General features: G+C 45.6%; 1 pseudogene; it reads left to right on the top strand.

Moving 5' to 3' along the window:
• Window positions 1-11,628: 11,628 nt before the first annotated feature.
• Window positions 11,629-15,484, top strand: LOC145862297 (uncharacterized; annotated as a pseudogene).
• The last annotated feature ends 10,514 nt before the right edge of the window (window positions 15,485-25,998 follow it).

Here is a 25,998-nt window from a genome sequence, read left to right as displayed (position 1 = left end):
AGGTGGTTGTATTAGGGGTTGGTTGTGATGTAGCTAGGTGGTTATATTAGAGGTTGTGATGTACCTAAGTGGTTTTATTAGGGTTGTGATATAGCTTGGTGGTTGTATTAGGGGTTGTGAGGTAGCTAGGTGGTTGTATTAGGGGTTGTAATGTAGCTAGGTGGTTGTATTAGGTGCTGGTTTTGATGTAGCTAGGTGGTTGTATTAGGGGTTGTAATGTAGCTAGGTGGTTGTATTAGGGGTTGGTTGTGATGTAGCTAGGTGGTTATATTAGAGGTTGTGATGTACCTAAGTGGTTTTATTAGGGTTGTGATGTAGCTTGGTGGTTGTATTAGGGGTTGTGAGGTAGCTAGGTGGTTGTATTAGGGGTTGTAATGTAGCTAGGTGGTTGTATTAGGGGCTGATTGTGATGTAGCTAGGTGGTTGTATTAGGGGTTGTGATGTAGCTAGGTGGTTGTATTAGGGGTTGTGATGTAGCTAGGTGGTTGTATTAGGGGTTGTGATGTAGCTAGGTCGTTGTATTAGGGGCTGGTTGTTATGTAGCTAGCTGGTTGTATTAGGGTTTGTGATGTAGCTAGGTGGTTGTATTAAGGGTTGGTTGTGATGTAGCTATGTGGTTGTATTAGGGGTTGTGATGAAGCTAGGTGGTTGTATTAGGGGTTGTGATGTAGCTAGGTGGTTGTATTAGGGGTTGTGATGTAGCTAGTTGGTTGTATTAGGGGTTGTGATGCAGCCAGGTTGTTGTATTAGGGGTTTTGATTTTGCTAGGTGATTGTATTAGGGGCTGGTTGTAATGTAGATAGGTGGTTGAATTGGGGGTTGTGATGTAGCTAGGTGGTTGTATTAGGGTCTGGTTGTTATGTAGCTAGGTGGTTGTATTAGGGGTTGTGATGTAGCTAGTTGGTTGTATTAGGGGTTGTTATGTTGCTAGGTTGTTGTAATAGGGGTTGTGATGTAGCTAGGTGGTTGTATTAGGGGTTGTGATGTAGCTAGGTGGTTGTATTAGGGGCTGGTTGTGATGTAGCTAGGTGGTTATATTAGAGGTTGTGATGTACCTAAGTGGTTTTATTAGGGTTGTGATGTAGCTTGGTGGTTGTATTAGGGGTTGTGAGGTAGCTAGGTGGTTGTATTAGGGGTTGTAATGTAGCTAGGTGGTTGTATTAGGGGCTGGTTTTGATGTAGCTAGGTGGTTGTATTAGGGGTTGTAATGTAGCTAGGTGGTTGTATTAGGGGTTGGTTGTGATGTAGCTAGGTGGTTATATTAGAGGTTGTGATGTACCTAAGTGGTTTTATTAGGGTTGTGATTTAGCTTGGTGGTTGTATTAGGGGTTGTGAGGTAGCTAGGTGGTTGTATTAGGGGTTGTAATGTAGCTAGGTGGTTGTATTAGGGGCTGGTTGTGATGTAGCTAGGTGGTTGTATTAGGGGTTGTGATGTAGCTAGGTGGTTGTATTAGGTGCTGGTTGTAATGTAGCTAGGTGGTTGTATTAGGGGTTGTGATGTAGCTAGGTGGTTGTATTAGGGTCTGGTTGTTATGTAGCTAGGTGCTTGTATTAGGGGTTGGTATGTAGCTCGGTGGTTGTATTAGGGGCTGGTTGTGATGTAGCTAGGTGGTTGTATTAGGGGTTGTGATGCAGCTAGGTGGTTGTATTAGGGGTTGTGATGTAGCTAGGTGGTTGTATTAAGGGCTGGTTGTAATGTAGCTAGGTGGTTGTATTAGGGGTTGTGATGTAGCTAGGTGGTTGTATTAGGGTCTGGTTTTTATGTAGCTAGGTGCTTGTATTAGGGGTTGGTATGTAGCTCGGTGGTTGTATTAGGGGCTGGTTGTTATGTAGCTAGGTGGTTGTATTAGGGGTTGTGATGTAGCTAGGTGGTTGTATTAGGGGTTGTGATGTAGCTAGGTGGTTGTATTAGGGGCTGGTTGTGATGTAGCTAGGTGGTTGTATTAGGGGTTGGTTGTGATATAGCTAGGTGGTTGTATTAGGGGCTGGTTGTGATGTAGCTAGGTGGTTGTATTAGGGGCTGGTTGTGATGTAGCTAGGTGGTTGTATTAGGGGTTGTGATGTAGCTAGGTGGTTGTATTAGGGGTTGTAATGTAGCTAGGTGGTTGTATTAGGGCTGGTTGTGATGTAGCTAGGTGGTTGTATTAGGGGTTGTGATGCAGCTAGGTGGTTGTATTAGGGGTTGTGAGGTAGCTAGCTGGTTGTATTAGGGGCTGGTTGTGATCTAGCTAGGTGTTTGTATTATGGGTTGGTTGTGATGTTGCTAGGTGGTTGTATTAGGGGTTGTGATTTAGCTAGGTGGTTGTATTAGGGGTTGTGTTGTAGCTAGGTGGTTGTATTATGGGTTGTGTGGTAGCTGGGGGGTGTATTAGGGGTTGTGATTTAGCTAGGTGGTTGTTTTAAGGGCTGGTTGTGATGTAGCTTGGTGGTTGTATTAGGGGTTGTGATGTAGCTAGGTGGTTGTATTAGGGGTTGTAATGTAGCTAGGTGGTTGTATTAGGGCTGGTTGTGATGTAGCTAGGTGGTTGTATTAGGGGTTGTGAGGTAGCTAGGTGGTTGTATTAGGGGTTGTGAGGTAGCTAGGTGGTTGTATTAGGGGCTGGTTGTGATCTAGCTAGGTGTTTGTATTATGGGTTGGTTGTGATGTTGCTAGGTGGTTGTATTAGGGGTTGTGATTTAGCTAGGTGGTTGTATTAGGGGTTTGTTGTGATGTAGCTTGGTGGTTGTATTAGGAGTTGTGATGTAGCTAGGTGGTTGTATTATGGGTTGTGATGTAGCTAGGTGGTGGTATTAGGGGTTGTGATGTAGCTAGGTGGTTGTATTAGGGGTTGTGATGTAGCTAGGTGGTTGTGTTAGGGGTTGTGATGTTGCTAGGTGGTTGTATTATTGGTTTAATGTAGCTAGGTTGTTGTATTAGGGGCTGGTTGTTATCTAGCTAGGTGGTTGTATTAGTTGCTGGTTGTTATGTAGCTAGGTGGTTGTATTAGGGGTTGTGATGTAGCTAGGTGGTTGTATTAGGGGTTGGTTGTGATGTAGCTATGTGGTTGTATTAGGGGTTGTGATGTAGCTAGATGGTTGTATTAGGGGTCGTGATGTAGCTAGGGGGTTGTATTAGGGGTTGTGATGTAGCTAGGTGGTTGTATTAGGGGTTGTGAGGTAGCTTGGTGGTTGTATTAGGGGTTGTGGAGTAGCTAGGTGGTTGTATTAGGCGCTGGTTGTGATGTAGCTAGGATGTTGTATTAGGGGTTGTGATGTAGCTTGGTGGTTGTATTAGGGTCTGGTTGTGATGTAGCTAGGTGGTTGTATTAGGGGTTATTATGTAGCTAGGTGGTTGTATTAGGGGTTGTGAGGTAGCTAGGTGGTTCTATTAGGGGTTGTGATGTAGCTAGGTGGTTGTATTAGGGGCTGGTTGTGATGTAGCTAGGTGGTTGTATTAGGGGCTGGTTGTGATGTAGGTAGGTGTTTGTATTAGGGGTTGTGCTGCAGCTAGGTGGTTGTATTAAGGGTTGTGATGTAGCTAGGTGGTTGTATTAGGGGCTGGTTGTGATGTAGCTAGGTGGTTGTATTATGGGTTGGTTGTGATGTTGCTAGGTGGTTGTATTAGGGGCTGGTTGTGATGTGGCTAGGTGGTTGTATTAGGGTCTGGTTGTGATGTAGCTAGGTGGTTGAATTAGGGGTTGTGATGTAGCTAGGGTGTTGTATTATGGGTTATGATGTAGCTAGGTGGTTGTGTTTGGGGTTGTGCTGTTGCTAGGTGGTTGTATTAGGGGTTGTGAAGTAGCTAGGTGGTTGTATTAGGCGCTGGTTGTGATGTAGCTAGGATGTTGTATTAGGGGTTGTGATGTAGCTTGGTGGTTGTATTAGGGTCTGGTTGTGATGTAGCTAGGTGGTTGTATTAGGGGTTATTATGTAGCTAGGTGGTTGTATTAGGGGTTGTGAGGTAGCTAGGTGGTTCTATTAGGGGTTGTGATGTAGCTAGGTGGTTGTATTAGGGGCTGGTTGTGATGTAGCTAGGTGGTTGTATTAGGGGCTGTTTGTGATATAGGTAGGTGTTTGTATTAGGGGTTGTGCTGCAGCTAGGTGGTTGTATTAAGGGTTGTGATGTAGCTAGGTGGTTGTATTAGGGGCTGGTTGTGATGTAGCTAGGTGGTTGTATTATGGGTTGGTTGTGATGTTGCTAGGTGGTTGTATTAGGGGCTGGTTGTGATGTGGCTAGGTGGTTGTATTAGGGTCTGGTTGTGATGTAGCTAGGTGGTTGAATTAGGGGTTGTGATGTAGCTAGGGTGTTGTATTATGGGTTATGATGTAGCTAGGTGGTTGTGTTTGGGGTTGTGCTGTTGCTAGGTGGTTGTATTATGGGTCGTAATGTAGCTAGGTGGTTGAGTTAGGGGTTGTGTGTAGCTAGGTGGTTTTATTAAGGGCTGGTTGTGATGTAGCTAGGTGGTTGTATTAGGGGCTGTGATGTAGGTAAGTGGTTGTATTAGGGGCTGGTTTTGATGTAGCTAGATGGTTGTATTAGGGGTTGTGATTTAGCTAGGTGGTTATATTAGGGGTTGTGGTGTAGCTAGGTTGTTGTATTAGGGGTTGTGATGTAGCTAGGTGATTGTATTAAGGGTTTTGATTTTGCTAGGTTATTGTATTAGGGGCTGGCTGTAATGTAGCTACGTGGTTGAATTGGGGGTTGTGATGTAGCTAGATGGTTGTATTAGGGTCTGGTTGTTATGTAGCTAGGTGGTTGTATTAGGGGTTGTGATGTAGCTAGGTGGTTGTATTAGGGGTTGCTATGTTGCTAGGTGGTTGTATTAGGGGCTATTTGTGATGTAGCTAGGTGGTTGTATTAGGGGTTGGTTGTGATGTAGCTAGGTGGTTGTATTAGGGGCTGGTTGTGATGTAGCTAGGTGGTTGTATTAGGGGCTGGTTGTGATGTAGCTAGGTGGTTGTATTAGGGGTTGCTATGTTGCTAGGTGGTTGTAATAGGGGTTGTGATGTAGCTAGGTTGTTGTATTAAGGGTTGTGATATAGCTAGGTGGTTGTATTAGGGGCTGGTTGTAATGTAGCTAGGTTGTTGTATTAAGGGTTGTGATATAGCTAGGTGGTTGTATTAGGGGCTGGTTGTAATGTAGCTAGGTGGTTGTATTAGGGCTTGTGATGTAGCTAGCTGGTTGTATTAGGGTCTGGTTGTTATTTAGCTAGGTGCTTGTATTAGGGGTTGTGATGTAGCTAGGTTGTTGTATTAGGGGTTGTGATGTAGCTAGGTGGTTGTATTAGGGGCTATTTGTGATGTAGCTAGGTGGTTGTATTAGGGGTTGGTTGTGATGTAGCTAGGTGGTTGTATTAGGGGCTGGTTGTGATGTAGCTAGGTGGTTGTATTAGGGGCTGGTTGTGATGTAGCTAGGTGGTTGTATTAGGGGTTGCTATGTTGCTAGGTGGTTGTAATAGGGGTTGTGATGTAGCTAGGTTGTTGTATTAAGGGTTGTGATATAGCTAGGTGGTTGTATTAGGGGCTGGTTGTAATGTAGCTAGGTGGTTGTATTAGGGCTTGTGATGTAGCTAGGTGGTTGTATTAGGGTCTGGTTGTTATTTAGCTAGGTGCTTGTATTAGGGGTTGTGATGTAGCTAGGTTGTTGTATTAGGGGTTGTGATGTAGCTAGGTGGTTGTATTAGGGGCTATTTGTGATGTAGCTAGGTGGTTGTATTAGGGGTTGGTTGTTATGTAGCTAGGTGGTTGTATTAGGGGCTGGTTGTGATGTAGCTAGGTGGTTGTATTAGGGGCTGGTTGTGATGTAGCTAGGTGGTTGTATTAGGGGTTGTGATGTAGCTTGGTGGTTGTATTTTGGGTTGTGATGTAGCTAGGTGGTTGTATTAGGGGTTGTGATGTAGCTAGGTGGTTGTATTAGGGGCTGGTTGTGATGTAGCTAGGTGGTTGTATTAGGGGTTTTGATGTAGCTAGGTGGTTGTATTAGGGGTTGTGATGTAGCTAGGTGGTTGTATTAGGGGTTTAATGTAGCTAGGTTGTTGCATTAGGGGCTGGTTGTTATGTAGCTAGGTGGTTGTATTAGGGGCTGGTTGTGATGTAGCTATGTGGTTGTATTAGGGGTTGCGATGTAGCTAGGTGTTTGTATTAGGGGTTGTGATGTTGCTAGGTGGTTGTATTAGGGGCTGGTTGTGATGTAGCTAGGTGGTTGTGTTACGGGTTGTGATGCAGCTAGGTGGTTGAATTAGGGGTTGTGATGCAGCTAGGTGGTTGTATTAAGGGTTGTGATGTAGCTAGGTGGTTGTATTAGCGGTTGTAATGTAGCTAGGTTTTTGTATTAGGGGCTGGTTGTGATGTAGCTAGGTGGTTGTATTAGGGGTTGTTATGTAGCTAGGTGGTTGTATTAGGGGTCATGATGTAGCTCGGTGGTTGTATTAGGGGTTGTGATGTAGCTTGGTGGTTGTATTAGGGGTTGTGATGTAACTAGGTGGTTGTATTAGGGGTTGTGATGTAGCTAGGTGGTTGTATTAGGGGCTGGTCCTGTGTGTGTACGTGTGTGCATAAGCAGGCCAGCCGTTGTGGAGTATACAGGGACCGATTCTGGTGGGCCGGTCCGGATCAAAGTCCAGGGCCGTTTTTTACTCCCAGTCCGTCCCTGCTATCAGCCTCCATGCTCACCCCTCCTTGAGTTGATCATCACAAGGCTGAGGGTCTCCCAAATGGAGACCATACTACAGGTTGGTTCAATCACGTATTGGAAGATTGCATTTGGCCACATGATTTACTAGTTAGCTAGACAATTGTGACTGAGTCTCAATCGACAATGATGCTGCCTTTTTAGGCATGATGTCAACATTGGCGTATCCCAATCCCAAGGTATCTTCAAATCAAGAAATCGTATTATTATTATTATTATATATTTTTTGGCACTTTTTCTTCCCAATTCGATCTGTTACCAGTACCAATGTGGAGATATTTTTTCAGGGAGTACAAGTACCAGATCAATGTGGAGCTATATACAGGAAGTACCAGTACCAGATCAATATGGAGCTATATACAGGAAGTACCAGATCACTATGGAGCTATATACAGGAAGTACCAGATCACTATGGAGCTATATACAGGAAGTACCAGATCACTATGGAGCTTTATACAGGGAGTACCAGATCAGTGTGGAGCTATATACAGGGAGTACCATCGGGATAGATAATAATGAGGTATTTGTATTTTCACATCCCTAATGTCTCCATTGTGTAAAAAATATTTTACTGCAAAAGTGGTTCAATTGATAGATATTGTGAAACACTTCCGAAACTCAAAACGTGCAGAACAATGCCTGGCTGGAAGGGGGGGGGGTACAAAATGTCATGTCATGTCACCCAGTATTGCTCTGCTGTTGCAAAAAACTGTGAATACAAGCAACCAGTTGTCTACCCTACATCAGGATATCTGAATGGAAGTAAAGAAGTGTAAACACAGAGATACAACAATAGGCTGAAATAAATGGGAGACATTAGATGTGAAAAAAACATCATTGTGTTTCGTTCTAACTTGGGTTGTAGACCACTAGTCTAACAGTCTTTTAAGTGTGTACAGAGCCAGTACAAGAAAACGGTCAATGCAGATAGGACAACGATTTAACTACATTGAACACAAATATAAATGCAACACGCAACAACTTCAAAGATTTTACTGAGTTACAGTTCATATAAGGAAATCAATCAATTTAAATAATTAATCGTAAGGCCTTAATCTATGGTGGTTGTATTAGTCACATGACTGGGAATACAGACATGCATCTGTTAGTCACAGATACCTTAACAAAAAGAAGGGGTGTGGATCAGAAAACCAGTCAGTATCTGGTGTGACCACCATTTGCCTCTTGCAGCGCGACACGTCTCCTTCACATAGAGTCGATCAGGCTGTTGATTGTGGCCTGTGGAATGTTGGTCCCACTCCTCTTCAATGGCTGTGCGAAGTTGCTGGATATTGGCGAGAACTGGAACACGCTGTCGAACATGTTGATCCAGAGCATCCCAAACATGCTCAATTAGTGAGTATGCAGGCCATGGAAGAACTGGGAAATGTTTTCCTTGCATCATGAGGCTATGCATTATGATGCTGAAACATGAGTTGATGGCGGCGGGTGAATGGCACAACAATGGGCCTCAGGATCTCGTCACGATATATCTCTATGCATTCAAATTTCAATCGATAAAAATGCATTTGTTTTCGTTGTCCGTCAAGACCCTTGTGAGGACGATGAGCTTCCCTGAGACTGTTTCTGACACTTCTGTGCAGAAATTATTCGGTTGTGCGAACCCACAGTGTTAGAGCCTATTTGGACATATTTGTATAAAAGACAGAACATACAGAGCTCCATGTATATTTGTGTAAATATGAATGTATATGATGAAATATTAGGTACGTACCTTTATGATTTATATTTACCTGATTGAGATGTATTCATTTGTTGTTAGTGTAACTTAGTTTTGTCCCCCCTCTTGCCCATTCATTGTACATTCGTACCATAAGGACAGCTCGCTTGGAAGGACTTGAACTCCTAGAATTCGCCAGCCCTGAGTAACCACTGCGAATGAATGAGCTGCCCTGTTCAATGCGATCGTTTGATCATGCATATTATGGAAGCGCAAATGTGCTTATAATTGGAATGTTTGATAAACTTGGGAATGGAATTCAAAACACAGCGCTGTGAAAACAATTAAGAAGTTTAAGTTTGGGAAACACTGAGATCCTATGCACAATGTAACCTAATCATATGTCTAATATTTGGCCTAACGTGGAAATGCAATGCATCCACGCAACGAGTGATACTGCGTGTTCAAACTTCATTAAAGGGACAAAACGTATAAAGGGATGAAATGTTTAAAATGCAACTAAAATGCCGAACTTGCACATGTTCAATTCAAAATGCTGAAATGGATGACTGTGTTTTAAAGCATTAAAGGAGGTCTAAAGGGGCATTACGTTTAACAATCAAACCAACAACTGTGTCATTGTAAATTGAGTGAACTAAAAGTGAATGATGGAGGATGAAATCCCAAATAAGACTCCACTGGAGAGGGCAGAGGAGCATTTAAATTCACTCTATGCAGCCCGGAGAGGCAAACTTGGAGCGTGTACACGCAAAATGAATGAAATAAAAGTCCTTCTTGTTGATGGAGGAAACATTGAAACTGTGAAAGAGAGTCTTGAAGCATTTGATGCTGTTCTCAATGACTTTAAGAATGCTCATGAATCTGTGCTAGAGCTGGTCACAGAGGAGGAACAGGACCAGGAGAGCATGAACTATTATCAACCAAGAATGACAACTTATGAACATTTCCTGAAAGAGGTGGAAATATGGAAAAAAGCTGAAGTTGAGCCACAAACGCTCATTGAACCACACGACAGCATTTCCAATGTGTCAAAAACATCAAGTAAAACAAAGTATTCTAAGACGGCTTCCTCAGTGTCGTCTACACGCTTAAAAGCTGAGGCAGAACGAGCAGCTCTACTAGCTCGCCAAGCATCATTACAGGACAAGCATGCACTGGAACTGGAGAAAGCTCAACTGAATGTTAGGATGGAGAAAATGGTACTGGAAACGGACATAGCAGCGTATAATGCCAAACTGAAGGTCCTGGAGGTCCTCTCTACTGTCATGCAAAGGCAGAATGAAATTGCTGACCTCCTTGTACTACAGCACAAACAGGCCACACTCCCTGTTAGGGAGATCCCTATGTTTGACGGTGATCCTCTAAACTTTAGGCCATTCATGCGTGCATTTGAACATAGTATAGAAGATAAGACAAGCAGTCACCAGGATAGGCTCTATTACCTGGAACAGTACACCACTGGTCAGCCCAAGGATCTGGTACGTAGTTGTCTGCATATGGAAGCCAGAAGAGGCTATGCAGAGGCCAAGAGGTTGTTAAAGGAACACTTTGGCAATGAAATCAGTCACCACTGCTTACATGGAAAAAGCTTGGAACTGGACAAACATCAAACCGGATGATGGAAAGGGACTGGGTGGCTATGCACTCTATCTTAGAGGTTGCTGTAATGCTATGCAAGACCTACAGAACATGGAATAGTTTAATCTTCCGTCCAACATAAAGTTGATCATGTCAAAACTTCCCTACAAACTAAGGGAAAAATGGAGGTCTACGGCATGTGATATTTTAGAGAGAAGACACCTGAGGGCCCAGTTCAGTGACCTTGTGACGTTCATGGAAAAACAGGCCAAAATACTGCAGGATCCGTTGTATGGAGATATTCAAGATCCCCTGTCCAACAAAAAGTTTTTAAAAACCAGAACAGAAGCTGACTTTAAACAGCAGTTCAAGTCCAAGAGTAGCGGAAGCAGCTTTGCCACTGCAGTAGCTGTAGTGGCAGATTGTGACTCTGAAAAACCTCTAAAAGAACAAACATTAAAAGTAAAGAGACCAGGCACCTACCCTTCTGACGCTCCCAGTACCTCATGCGTATTTTGTGCTGGAGAGCATTTATTGGTCGACTGCCAACAGGTGAAGGCACAGCCACACGAATCCAAGGTTGAGTTTCTGAGATCTAAAGGCCTTTGTTTTGGCTGTTTGATGAGAGGACACTTAAGCAAAGAATGTAAAAGAAGGATGACCTGTCAGAGCTGTCAAAGAAAGCACCCCACTATCCTGCACATTGAAGGAAGAGAGAGATTTAGATCTCAAAAGGCAGATATGAGTGGTGTAGCAGTAAAGCGGGAGGAGACTGTCAGCAGTGCTCTTGTTTCACTGGAAGCTGGTGAAGATACCGGGGCCGGTACAGATTGTGCACTTGCAATTGTGCCAGTTCAAGTAAAGGTGGCAAATGGAAGCAAGTCTGTGTTAACCTATGCGTTTCTCGATTCTGGTAGCTCGGCAACATTTTGTACGGAGAGACTCATGAGGCAGCTGAATGCTAAATGCAGTGAGACTGAAATTCTGCTACACACAATGGGGCAGGAGAGTCCTACCAAGAGCTTTGAGATATCTGGATTAGAGATTGGCAATGTGGAAGGCAACACATTTCTTGCATTACCAAAGGTCTACACCCAAAATAAGATCCCAGTGACAAGAGAGAACATTCCCACTCAGAAAGATCTCAAAAGGTGGCCATACCTGAAAGAGGTTCAGTTGAAGGAAATTGATGCTGACGTCGAACTCCTGATTGGCGTAAATGCTCCAAAGGCAATGGAACCCTGGCAAATCATAAATAGCCAAGGCAACGGACCGTATGCAGTGAAAACCATCTTTGGATGGGTGATGAACGGTCCTCTTAACAATTGTACCATGGCAGAAGAATCTGGATGTCCTACGGTGATGGCCAATCGTATCTCAATGGCTGACCTGGGGGTTCTTCTTCTAAATCAATACAACCATGACTTCCCTGAGAGAGGGTATGAAGAGAAAAGTGAAATGTCAGCTGAGGATCGTAAGTTTATGGAGATAGTATCACACTCCATAACCCTCAAAGACCATCGCTACTACTTACCGTTGCCCTTTCGCAACAAATAGGTAGTCCTGCCGAACAATCGTGACATGGCAAAACAGCGGGCTCTAAATATCATCAGGAAGTTTAAGAAGGATGAAGGTTATGCTGCAGAGTACAAAGGCTTCATGGAAGAGATGATAACAAAAGGTTATGCCGAGAAGGTACCACAAGAACAGCTTCTCAGAGAGAAAGGCAAGCTATGGTACATACCACACCATGGCGTTCACCATAAGCGCAAAGGAACAATACGAGTGGTGTTTGACTGTTCATCATCCTATAAAGGGACATCTCTTAACAGTGAACTCCTTCAAGGCCATGACCTGACAAACACGCTTATAGGAGTCTTGCTAAGATTTCGGCAAGAGCACATTGCCATGATGGCAGACATCGAAGGAATGTTCCATCAAGTACGTGTCCATGAAGATGACTTAGACTTCCTGCGATTCCTATGGTGGCCGGATGGTGACACTAACAAAAGATTGGAGGAGTACAGAATGACAGTACATCTTTTCGGTGCTATATCCTCTCCAAGTTGTGCAAATTTTGCACTACGAAAGACTGCAGAAGACAACTGTGAGAGGTACGATGAAGAGGTGATTCAAACAGTGAAGTCCAACTTCTACGTTGATGACTGCCTCAAGTCAGTGGCCACAGAAGAACAAGCCATAGCTCTCACAAAAAACCTTATGGATGTGTGCTCTCAGGGTGGGTTCAAATTGACCAAGTGGGTCGGCAACAGCCGTGCTGTGCTGGCTTCTATCCCTGATGAACACAAAGCCAAGCAGATAAAAGAACTGGACCTGGACAGAGAAAAGCTGCCTGTTGAAAGAGCACTTGGAATCCGATGGAACATTGAAAGAGATGTGTTTACCTTCTGAGTCATTGTCAAGAACAGACCCCTTACAAGAAGAGGTATTCTCTCTACTGTCAGCTCTGTTTATGATCCATTAGGTTTCCTCGCCCCATTCGTATTAAAGGCAAAGCAAATTCTTCAAGTGCTCTGCAAGCTAAAGTGTGGATGGGACGAAGTCATCCCCGAAGAACACTCTATTTCATGGAAGAGATGGCTCTCAGCGCTAGACCAGCTTTCCAGATTCCAGATAGACAGGTGTATGATGCCTGAGAACTTTGGTCAAGTCAAGACCGCACAGCTGCATCACTTCGGTGACGCAAGTGAGCAAGGTTATGGCACGGCAAGCTACCTTAGGTTCACAAACGGTATGGGAAAGGTCCACATTGCATTCATACTGGGGAAATCAAGGGTCACTCCACTCAAGCAGATGACGATCCCCAGACTGGAACTTGCTGCAGCAACATTGGCAGTGAGAGTGGACAGGATGTTAAGGTTGGAGCTCCAGATTGAACTTGAGGAGTCAACTTTCTGGACAGACAGCCAGTCTGTGCTAAAATACATCCGCAACGATACCAAGAGATTCCATACCTTTGTGGCTAATAGGGTTGCTATGATCCATGACCTATCGAAAGCAAAACAGTGGAGGTAACTCCAAACACAACCCAGCCGATGATGCTTCAAGAGGATTACATGTTGAAATTTTCCTGAACTCAAAGAGATGGCGCAAAGGACCAGAATTCCTGGAGAAAACAGAAACACAATGGCCAAAAGTCCCCGAGGAGCTTGGCTCCATCCCTTCAGATGATCCAGAGGTGAGAAAAGACGTCATCGTAAACAGTACATGTGTGGAAGAAAAGAGTCCGACCAGCAAACTGATCGAGTACTATTCAACATGGAACAGCTTGAAGAAAGCAGTTGCCTGGATGCTGAAACTGAAGAGACTTCTTCTACAGTTAAGTCAGAAAAGGAAAGTTCTCACACAAACTGATCCAGGTTCAGATCAGAGTCTGACAAACTCACTGAAGGAACAAATTGACAAGTTCAAACTGACATTTGGAAAAGAATGTGGATGACCTAGATGAAGCAGAAAAGGCCATCATTCGATTTGAGCAACGACAGCACTATAAACAAGAAATTGCACTAGTTGTGAAAGGAAAACAATGTGCCAAGAGAAATGGCTCAATCTGTAAGCTTGATCCAATTGTTGACAATGGCATTCTGAGAGTGGGAGGAAGGTTAAGCAAAGCTGCTATGCCTACGGAACTAAATAATCCTATGATCCTACCCAAAGACTCCTACATCTCCAGACTGATCTTACTCCACATCCATGAGCAGGTTGGCCACTCTGGGAGAGGTCACATGCTTTCTAGACTTCGCCAGCGATATTGGATACCCTGTGCCAACTCCTTAGCAAGGAAGATCCTTAAGAGCTGTGTCTTCTGCAGGCGGATGCAAGCTAGAGCTGGAGAACAGAAGATGGCCGACCTTCCACAAGATTGGGTGTCACCTGATTTGCCGCCTTCCACCCATGTGGGCATAGTTTACTTCGGCCCCATAGAGGTGAAGCGAGGCCGCGTTCATGTGAAGCGGTATGGTGTGATCTTTACTTGCCTTGTGAGTCGAGCTATCCATCTAGAAGTTGCTAGTTATCTGGATACTGATTCCTGCATCAATGCCCTGCGCAGGTTCATCTGTCGAAGGGGCCCAGTCACAAGTATCAGAACAGACAATGGCACCAACTTTGTTGGAACACACAGAGAGCTAGGAGAAGCTCTGAAAGAGCTGGATCACAACAAGATTCAAAATGAATTACTGAAGGAAGGAGTGACATGGTCATTCAATCCTCCCTCTGGAGCCCACCATGGGGGGGTATGGGAGAGGTTGATCCGACTGGTGAAAAAGGTCCTCTATTCAGTCCTTAAAGAGCAAGTACTGGATGATGAGGCTTTGCAGACAGCCTTGTGTGAAGTTGAGGCAATCATGAACGACAGACCAATCACAACTGTAACAAATGACCCTAATGATCTAGAACCCCTGACTCCGAACCATCTGCTTCATCTGAAAGCAAAGCCAGTCCTGCCACCAGGACTATTCGAGAGAAGCGACCTATACTCACGAAGGAGATGGAAGCAAGTACAATATATTACTGACCTCTTCTGGAAGAGATGGATCAGGGAGTATCTTCCACTTATGCAGGAGCGGAACAAGTGGAACAAAACTAAGAGAAACTTCAGTCCTGGTGACCTTGTGGTCATCGTCGACGACACCGCCCCTAGGAACTCTTGGCTAATGGGGCGTGTGTTGGAGGCTTTGCCAGGGGCCAAAGGTCTTGTCCGGAGCGTCTTGGTTAAGACCAAGACCAATATCTTACAGAGACCTATCAATAAACTCTGTCTGCTCCTGGAGGCGGCGGAGTGAGACACACATACACAGTGCTCCATCTTTGAATCACGTGCACCTCTGATTCGTTGATGTTGTACTCTTACATTCTTTGATGTCGTAGTCATATATTTTTTGGACATCATACTCTTGACATTTTTGGAAGTTGAACACCTGAACACTTCAACTCAGACTAAGATCTACGGACTATTTTCCTATATGGCACCTTGTATATTTGTATATAGCTATGAACTGTAATAGTGCTCTGGTATAGAATGTTTTGTGTATTGGCTCTATGTTTGAATATTAAGTAATTGTTGTCCATTCAGTGCAGTCAACAATTAGGGGCCGGTATGTTAGAGCCTATTTGGACATATTTGTATAAAAGACAGAACATACAGAGCTCCATGTATATTGGTGTAAATATGAATGTATATGATGAAATATTAGGTACGTACCTTTATGATTTATATTTACCTGATTGAGATGTATTCATTTGTTGTTAGTGTAACTTAGTTTTGTCCCCCCTCTTTCCCATTCATTGTACTGCAGTAAGTGTGTTAGGATAAAAGCAGGAAGTTGGGCCTTTGGGGGGAGGAGTCCTTGCTAGACGTGGGAGCGGTATAGTTTTTTGACCATACAGACATACAGAGATACAGACAGGTCATATTGTGTATTTTCCATATCAAGTAACCTATGTTTTAAGTTGATTGGATATTCATTTTCCTGTTAGATATAAGAAGAATAAACATTTTTGTTGCACCATATCCCTGGATCACATTGAATGTTTGGCTTTTTGGAAACCTTGAGTGTGGACTGTATGTGTACCAAACAACCCCGCTTCAGGCTTGGGCAGTGGCTATGGTAAAGAGGAAAGGAAGCCACTACACACAGTTTCATTAGCTGTACGGGTGGCTGGTCTCAGACGAGCCGGGACAGAGTGTATACTGGAGTGGATACCAATAGTGTTGGATCTGTGACTAATGCCTGTAATATGACTCAGGTAATCACTCAACCAACTACAGTGTATATCAATAGTATTGGATCTGTGACATCCACTTTTATTGATCGTATCATCACCAATGCTGCAGAGCTTTGCTTCAAAGCAATTTCAGTTCCCATTGGCTGTAGTGACAATACAATTGTGGCAATAACAAGTAAAGACAAATTACTAAAGGCAGGGCCTAAAGTTATTTACAAGAGATCATACAAAATGTTTTCTCAGGACTCTTTTGTTGAAGATGTAAAACATGTATGTTGGTCTGATGTGTATAACGAGGAGAATCCAGATGCAGCACTTGTGAGTATTTGTAAAATTATTATTGCCAATTGTTGACAAGCATGCAGCTGTTAAGAAACCAAAAGTGAGAACTGTTAGAGCCACCTGGATTGATGATGAAATCAACAATGGTACGGTTCAAAGACATGATGCACAAGAGGTGGCCAACGAGTCAGTTACGAACGCGATCGAACATCTCTGGAGTGACCTGAAAATAGCTGTGCAGCGACACTCCCCATCTAACCTTACAGAGCTTGAGAGGATCTGCAGAGAAGAATGGGAGAAACTCCCCAAATACAGGTCTGCCAAGCTTGTAACATCATACCCAAGAAGACATGAGGCTGTAATCACTGCCAAAGGTGCTTCAACAAAGTACTGAGAAAAGCCTCTGAATACTTATCTAAATGTGATATTTCCATATTTCCAAAAATGTTTAAAAAATGTTTTTTTTTTTCTTATGGGGTATTGTGTGTAGATTAAAGAGGGGAAAAAAATATTTTATCCATTTTAGAATAAGGCTGTAACGTAAAAAAAAGGCAGAAAAAGTCAAGGTGTCTGAATACTTTCCGAATGCACTGTATGAATTGTGTATAAATTGTTTTTTTTGGGTGTCTTTCCTATATGCAGTATAACTCTTACCACATTTTTGTATTTTTTATTTTGAATGTAATGTAAAATCTTATGTTGCTCTTTTCCATAACTGTTCTGTACTTTGTATTGTATTTCTATGTTTTATGTAGATCCCAGGAAGAGAAGCTGCTGCATGTTCAAGTATCTAATGGGGATCCTAATGAACTAAACTAATTCACTAACACTAACAGGCCCTGAGGAGATGTATTCTGTTACTTGTTTTTCGTATCAGATAATTCCATTGTGGGATAGTTGCTAGCACTACCTTGCTCACGTTGCTACAGCGGCTACAATGTAAGCAAATGTCTCGCGCTTGGTGGAATGCAAATGCCTTCTCACGTGATGCTACATTCGAATCCCGTCTCAAATGTCAGTTACCTACTGGAAAGGTGCTACCTACAAAGGTACTGTAGGTGCATTTGGAGGCTAGTAGGCAGGAGGCAGCTGCATTTGGATTGTGACACAGCCAAGGTGTTAGTGACTCTGTTATTTTCAATGGGAGGTCATTTAGGTCAGTCGTTCTCTCTTCACACCAACAATTGATTTTCAAATATTGGAACTGGTTTTCATTGGCTTTCGATTTCTCTTTCAATTTGTAATTGGGTTTAACAGCAGTTATACACTTCCTCTTCAGAACTGTTCCATGCATGCTCTCCACCACTCTGCCATGTCAACAAGTCAATCCAGACTAAAAGGCCTCAATAAAATTACAAAATGCAATTCATGTCTTTTAGTTCCTGATTGGCTGTCTTTGTGATTGGTCCTAAAATGCCACCCAATCTCTTTTCAGCGGTGATCGCTATGGTGATATCTATGGGAACCTGCCGAGACAAGTTAATTGGTTCTATTAGTAGAATTCACAGAACTCTTTACATAAAAGACTCACACCAACGTGACTGGCTGAGGTTTATTGATTTTGACAGAACACCTCCAAATTACCACCCGTTCACATATCATCACAATAACACAAATTATATAAGAAATAATCTCTGAATCGTCTGGATGTCAAACTTCTGTCTCTAAAATGAAAGGCATGTCAATTATCTTACTTCCTGCCTTTGTGTTTTCATTTTAAGAGCCTGGTGGACCTAAGAAACCTTCAACAAAAGTTAACTAAATCACTAAATTATTCAGGCTCAGTTTGATGTGGTGATTTTGTTTTCTCCTTTATTTCTTTGGCCACATAGTGTATTGTGTATGTTGTATAGACAGCTCAGACAGGATCAGTAATGTATTGTGTATGTTGTATAGACAGCTCAGACAGGACCAGTAATGTATTGTGTATGTTGTATAGACAGCTCAGACAGGATCAGTAATGTATTGTGTATGTTGTATAGACAGCTCAGACAGGATCAGTAATGTATTGTGTATGTTGTATAGACAGCTCAGACAGGATCAGTAATGTATTGAGTATGTTGTATAGACAGCTCAGACAGGACCGGTATTGTATTGTTTCTGTTCTATAGACAGCTCAGAAAGGACCAGTATTGTTTCTATTGCATAGTCAGTTCAGACAGGACCAGCGTACGTGCCGCCCTTGGTCTTGACGGTCCTTTAGACACACACACACACACACACACACACACCCACACCCACACCCACACACACACACCTTGGTCTTGACGTGGCAATTGTTTCTCCAGCTGGAGCAGCAAGGTCCCTGCTAAGAAATCTGGCCTGCATCCCAAATGCACCCTATTCCTTATGTAGTGTACTACTTTTGACTAGGACATATAGGACTCCGGTCAAAAGTAGTGCACTATATAGGGAATAAGGTGCCGTTTGTGAAGCAGTCTGAATGTTTGTACTCTATTGATTAGCGACTATGTTAGGGACACAAAGCTAACGTCTAAATTCTCATGTGAGATGAGCTACAGGTTCAATAACTGCTAACCCTGTCTGTTCTTTCACCCCCCCACTTTTTTCCAGCCTCTTTCCTTTCCTTTTCCTTTTCCCCATCTCCAGTCCCCCTCTCAAACCTCCCTCCTTCCCCTTATCCAGCCTCCCTCCTTCCCCCTCTCCAGCCTCCCTCCTTCCCCCTCTCCAGCCTCCCTCCTTCTCCCTCTCCAGTCTCCCTCCTTCTCCCTCTCCAGTCTCCCTCCTTTCCCCTTATCCAGCCTCCCTCCTTCCCCCCCTCCGCCCTTCCTCCTTTCCCCCTCTCCGGCCTCCCTCCCTTCCCCCTCTCCAGTATTCTCTATTGTCACAGTCAATATTCCCTTCTTATTCACTACGTAGATGACTAAAGAGCAGGAGACTGGGGATGTAAAAGAAAGGACACATTGCTCTTCTAAAGACTGGGGATTTAAAGGCAAGGAACATTCCCAGAATAATAGCTAAAATTCCCATGAAGTTCTAGTTGGGGTTTTATCTAAAATTAGGATGATAGCATCACAAAAGCATTCTTTTATATAGACATCTGTCACGAATGCTAGGAGTGGTGGTAGGAGTCAGGCGCAGAGAGCAGAGGTAAGAAATAATTAGATTTATTTTCTCTGGTACGAACTGGTCGACGCCAACACAACAGGCGTGTGAACAAAATGACCAACCCATACACAACGGGCACATAGAAAATAATCCAGGCAGATCGCCAGCACATCCAAAAAGCACACTGACGTAAAATAATCCCGCACAAACCTGGGCGGACTAAACAGGCTTAAATAACCACAAATCAAGACACACAAATAAGGAACAGGTGCAAACAATAAGACATACCAACAGAAAAGGAAAAATGGATCAGCGGCGGCTAGTAGGCCTGTCGACGACGAGCGACGCCCGAGCAGGCAGCGGAGCCACCTTCGGTGGGATTCATGACAGTACCCCCCTCCTGACGCGTGGCTCCCGCAGCGCGCCGCCACCGGCCTCGAGGGCAACCCGGAGGACGAAGCGCAGGGCGATCCCCATGAAGGCGGTGGAAATCCCTCAGTAGTGAGGGGTCCAAAATGTCCTTCCTTGGTACCCAGCACCTCTCCTCCGCGCCGTACCCCTCCCAGTCGACGAGGTACTGTAGGCCCCCCACCCGACGTCTGGGGTCCAGAATGGTGCGTATCGTATACGCCGGGGACCCCCCAATGTCCAGAGGGGGTGGAGGGACCTCCGGCACCTCACCTTCCTGCAGGGGACCAGCCACCACCGGCCTGAGGAGAGACACACGAGGGGTTAATAACGAGGGGTTAATACGGTAGTAAGATGGAAGTTGTAACCGGTAACACATCTCGTTTATCCTCCTCAGGACTTTAAACGACCCTACACACTGCGGGCCCAGCTTCTGGCAGGGCAAGCAGAGGGGTAGGTTTCGAGCCGAGAGCAAGACTAGATCTCCTGGTGCAAACACAGGGGTCTCACTGCGGTGCTGGTCAGCGCTCTTCTTCTGGCGTCCACTCGCCTTAGTGAGTGCGTCTTGGACAGCTCTCCAAGTGTCCTTTGAGCGCTGCACCCACTCCTCCACCGCAGGAGCCTCGGTCTGGCTCTGGTGCCATGGAGCCAGGACCGGCTGGTAGCCCAACAGGCACTGAAACGGTGACATATTGGTTGATGAGTGACGGAGGGAGTTTTGGGCTACCTCTGCCCATGGGACGTATCTCGCCCACTCCCTGGGCCGGTCCCGGCAATACGTCCTTAGAAACCTACCCACCCCTTGGTTCACTCTCTCCACCTGCCCATTACTCTCGGGGTGGAAACCCGAGGTCAGGCTGACCGAGACCCCCAACCGTTAGATGAACGCCCTCCAAACTCTGGACGTGAACTGGGGACCCCGATCAGAAACGATGTCCTCGGGCACCCGGTAGTACCGGAAGACATGGGTAAACAGGGCCTCCGAAATCTGCAGAGCCGTAGGGAGACCGGGCAACGGGATGAGACGGCAGGACTTCGAGAACCGATCCACAACGACCAGGATTGTGTTGTTCCCTGTGAGATAAGGGAAGGTCGGTGAGGAAGTCCACTGCCAAGTGCGACCACGGCCGTTGTGGAATGGGGAGGGGCTGTAATTTCCCTCTAGGCAGGTGTCAAGGAGCCTTGCTCTGAGCGCACACCGAGCAGGAGGAAACATAAAACCGCACATCCTTTACCAAGGTGGGCCACCAATACTTTCCCCTCAGGTTCCGCACTGTCCTCTCGATGCCAGGGTGACCTGACGAGGGGAGATTTATGGGCCCATCGAATCAATCGATCACGGACACCAAGCGGCACGTACTGAACACCTGCTGGACACTGAGATGGTGCAGGTTCCAACCATTACGCCCGCTCGATCTCCACGTCCACCTCCCATATCACCGGTGCGACCAAGCACGACGCTGGGAGGATGGGAGTTGGATCGATGGCCCTCTCCTCGGTGTCATATAGGCGGGACAGTGCGTCGGCCTTTGTGTTAAGTGAACCTGGCCGATAGGAGATTGTGAACCGGAATCGGGTAAAGAACATGGCCCACCTGGCCTGACGTGGATTCAGTCTCCTAGCTGCCCGGATGTACTCGAGATTACGGTGGTCAGTCCAGATGAGGAAAGGGTGCTTAGCCCCCTCAAGCCAATGTCTCCACACTTTCAGAGCCTTGACTACAGCTAACAACTCCCGGTCCCCCACGTCATAGTTCTGCTCCGCCGGACCGAGCTTCCTAGAAAAGAAAGCGCACGGGCGGAGTTTTGGTGGCATGCCCGAGCGCTGTGACAGCACGGCCCCCACCCCAGTCTCGGATGCGTCCACCTCCACTATGAATGCCAAAGAGGGGTCCGGATGAGCCAGCACGGGAGCATCGGTAAACAGCTCCTTCAGACGACTGAACGCTCTGTTCGCCTCTGCTGACCAGCGCAAGCGCGCCGGACCCCACTTCAGCAGTGAGGTAATGGGAGCAGCCACCTGACCAAAGCCCCGGATAAACCTCCGGTAGTAATTGGCAAACCCTAAGAACCGCTGCACCTCCTTTACAGTGGTCGGAGTCGGCCAATTACGCACGGCCTTAACACGGTCACACTCCATCACCACCCCCGAGGTGGAAATGTGATACCCCAGGAAGGAAATGGCTCGTTTGGAAAACACACATTTCTCGCCCAAGCACCTTGCGCACCAGGGATACATGCGCGGCGCGTGTGGCGGAATAGATCAGGATGTCATCAATATACACCACCACACCCTGCCCGTGCAGGTCCCTGAGAATCTCGTCGACAAAGGATTGAAACACGGCTGGAGCATTCTTTAACCCATACGGCATGACGAGGTACTCATAGTGGCCCGATGTGGTACTAAACGCGGTTTTCCACTCGTCTCCTCCCCGGATACGCACCAGATTGTACGCGCTCCTGAGATCCAGTTTATCCAGATAATGGATAAAATGTAATTATATCAAATTGTATTTGTCACATGCGCCAAATACAACCTTACAGTGAAATGCTTACTTACAAGCCCTTAACCAACAAATCAGTTTTAACAAAATAGAGTTAAGAAAATATTTACTAAATAAACAAAAGTAAAAAAAATGATGATAAGGCTATATACAGGGGGTACCGGTACCGAGTCAATGTGTGGGGGTACAGGTTAGTCAAGGTAATTTGTACATGTAGGTTGGTGTAAAGTGACTATGCATAAACAATAATCAGAGAGTAGCAGCAGTGTAAAACCAAAGAGGGGGTCAATGCAAATAGTCTGGGTGGCCATTTTATTCATTGTTCAGCTGTCTTATGGCTTGGGGGTAGAAGCTGTTAAGGAGCGTTTTGGTCCTAGACTTTGCTCTCCGGTATTGCTTGCCGTGCGGTAGCAGAGAGAACAGTCTATTACTTGGGAGACTGGAGTCTTTGACAATTTTTTGGGCCTTCCTCTGACACCGCCTAGTATATACAGTACCAGTCAAAAGTTTGGACACACCTACTCATTCAAGGGTTTTTCTTTATTTTGACTATGTTCTACATTGTATAATAATAGTGAAGTCATCAAAACTATTAAATAACACGTATAGAATCATGTAGTAACCAAAAAAAGTGTTTAACAAATCAAAATATACACTGCTAAAAAAAAGGGAACACTTAAACAACACAATGTAACTCCATGTCAATCACACTTCTGTGAAATCAAACTGTCTACTTAAGAAGCAACACTGATTGACAATAAATTTCACATGCTGTTGTGCAAATGGAATAGACAACAGGTGGAAATTATAGGCAATTAGCAAGACACCCCCAATAAAGGAGTGGTTCTGCAGGTGGGGACCACAGACCACTTCTCAGTTCCTATGCTTCCTGGCTGATGTTTTGGTCACTTTTGAATGCTGGCGGTGCTTTCACTCTAGTGGTAGCATGAGACGGAGTCTACAACCCACACAAGTGGCTCAGGTAGTGCAGCTCATCCAGGATGGCACATCAATGCGAGCTGTGGCAAGAAGGTTTGCTGTGTCTGTCAGTGTAGTGTCCAGAGCATGGAGGCGCTACCAGGAGACAGGCCAGTACATCAGGAGACGTGGAGGAGGCCGTAGGAGGGCAACAACCCAGCAGCAGGACCGCTACCTCCGCCTTTGTGCAAAAAGGAGCAGGAGGAACACTGCCAGAGCCCTGCAAAATGACCTCCAGCAGGCCACAAATGTGCATGTGTCTGCTCAAACGGTCAGAAACAGACTCCATGAGGGTGGTATGAGGGCCCGACGTCCACAGGTGGGGGTTGTGCTTACAGCCCAACACCGTGCAGGACGTTTGGCATTTGCCAGAGAACACCAAGATTGGCAAATTCGCCACTGGCGCCCTATGCTCTTCACAGATGAAAGCAGGTTCACACTGAGCACATGTGACAGACGTGACAGAGTCTGGAGACGCCGTGGAGAACGTTCTGCTGCCTGCAACATCCTCCAGCATGACCGGTTTGGCGGTGGGTCAGTCATGGTGTGGGGTGGCATTTCTTTGGGGGGCCGCACAGCCCTCCATGTGCTCGCCAGAGGTAGCCTGACTGCCATTAGGTACCGAGATGAGATCCTCAGACCCCTTGTGAGACCATATGCTGGTGCGGTTGGCCCTGGGTTCCTCCTAATGCAAGACAATGCTAGACCTCATGTGGCTGGAGTGTGTCAGCACTTCCTGCAAGAGGAAGGCATTGATGCTATGGACTGGCCCGCCCGTTCCCCAGACCTGAATCCAATTGAGCACATCTGGGACATCATGTCTCGCTCCATCCACCAATGCCACGTTGCACCACAGACTGTCCAGGAGTTGGCGGATGCTTTAGTCCAGGTCTAGGAGGAGATCCCTCAGGAGAACATCCGCCACCTCATCAGGAGCATGCCCAGGCGTTGTAGGGAGGTCATACAGGCACGTGGAGGCCACACACACTACTGAGCCTCATTTTGACTTGTTTTAAGGACATTACATCAAAGTTGGATCAGCCTGTAGTGTGGTTTTCCACTTTAATTTTGAGTGTGACTCCAAATCCAGACCTCCATGGGTTGATAAATTGGATTTCCATTGATTATTTTAGTGTGATTTTGTTGTCAGCACATTCAACTATGTAAAGAAAAGAGTATTTAATAACATTATTTATTTCATTCAGATCTAGGATGTGTTGTTTAAGTGTTCCCTTTATTTTTTTGAGCAGTATATTTGATATTTGAGATTCTTCAAAGTAGAAACCCTTTGCCTTAATGACAGCTTTCGTGACACAATCAATTATTTGGTGACATGAATATATTTAGTATAGTTTTATGTAAAAAGGATAAAGCTAATGTTTCACTATTTTATTTTTATGAAATTCACTGAGGAAGATGGTCCTCCCCTTCCATCTCTGAGGAGCCTCCACTGACCTGTATCTCTTCTTTCCAAAACACTGGAGCGTCTCTTATCAACTCTCTCGTTATCTCTCTCAGAACGATCTTCTTGACCCTAACCAGTCAGGCTTCAAGACGGTTCACTCAACTAAGACTTCTCTTCTCTCTGTCACGGAGGCTCTCCGCACTGCCAAAGCTGACTCTCTCTCCTCTGTTCTCATCATCCTAGATCTATCCGCTGCCTTGGACACCGTGAACAATTAAATCCTCCTCTCCACCCTCTCAGGGCTAGGCGTCTCAGGTTCTGCTCACTCGAGGATTGCATCCTACCTGGAACTGTGTCTGCACCACGTACTCTCACTACTGGTGTCCCCCAAGGCTCGGTTGTAGGCCCTCTTCTCTCTATACACCAAGTAATTTGGCTCCGTCATATCCTCACATGGTCTCTCCTATCGCTGCTATGAGGATGGACCTCTCCTCTTCTCTCTACAGACCTCGTCACTCAGCTCTGTCATATCCTCACATGGTCTCTCCTATCATTGCTATGCCGGTGACACTCAACTACTTTTCTCCTTCCCCCCTTCTGATACCCAGGTGGAGGCATGCATCTCAGCGTGCCTGACAGATATCTCAGCTTGGATGTCGGCCCACCACCTCAAGCTCAACCTCGACAAGACGGAGCTTCTCTTCCTCTTCCTGGGGAAGGCCTGCCCACTCAAAGACCTCTCCATCACCGTTGACAAATCCACAGTGTCGGCCTCCCAGAGTGCATAGAACCTTGGCGTGACCCTGGACAACACCCTATCTTTAGCATCGAACAGCCCCCGTGATATGCAACTTTTCAGGGCAGTTAGAAACCAATATACAGTTAGAAATGCCAAGGCTAGCTTTTTCAAGCAGAAATTTGCTTCCTGCAACACAAACTCAAAAAAGTTCTGGGACACTGTGAAGTCCATGGAGAACAAGAACACCTCCTCCCAGCTGCCCACTGCACTTAGGATAGGAAACTCTATCACCACCGATAAACCCACTATAATTGAGAATTTCAATAAGCATTTCTCTACGTCTGGCCATGCTTTCCACCTGGCTATCTGTCACGGGCGGATAGAACAGTTTAAGGGTGACTCAAGCGCAGGAGACTGAGGTCCGTTGGAACAATCGTGATTTAATAAATCCAGGGGCAAAATCCATATAAGGCTGGGAGCACAACAGTCAAAAGACTAAAGGAAGCTCCGCTCAAAAAAGGCAGACGGGGCGCAGCCTGGCAACCCTAATGCCTAGACAATAAGTAGTAAACCAACGACATAAAACCAACACCACCTCTACCACACTCTACAAAGAACAATCCCGCACGAATCCTAACTAAACACAGACAGACTAAATACCCCCCCACTAATGACAAACATGAAACAGGTGCAATCAAAAAACAGACATAACTAACAGACACTGAAACACAGATCGGTGGCAGCTAGTAGGCCGGCGACGACGACCGCCGAGCACCGCCCGACCGAGGAGAGGCGCCACCTTCTGTGGACATTGTGACAGTACCCCTCCCCTGAGGCGCGGGTCCCGCAGCGCACCGACGCCGGCCTCGGGGATGACCCGGAGGGCGAGGCGCTGGGCGATCCGGGTGGAGGCTG

This window comes from Salmo salar, chromosome 19, assembly GCF_965601325.2.
Source record: "Salmo salar chromosome 19, fSalSal1, whole genome shotgun sequence".
Lineage (NCBI taxonomy): Eukaryota > Metazoa > Chordata > Actinopteri > Salmoniformes > Salmonidae > Salmo > Salmo salar.
Note: the sequence above shows the minus strand (reverse complement) of the source record. Positions and strands in the feature narration are given on the sequence as shown.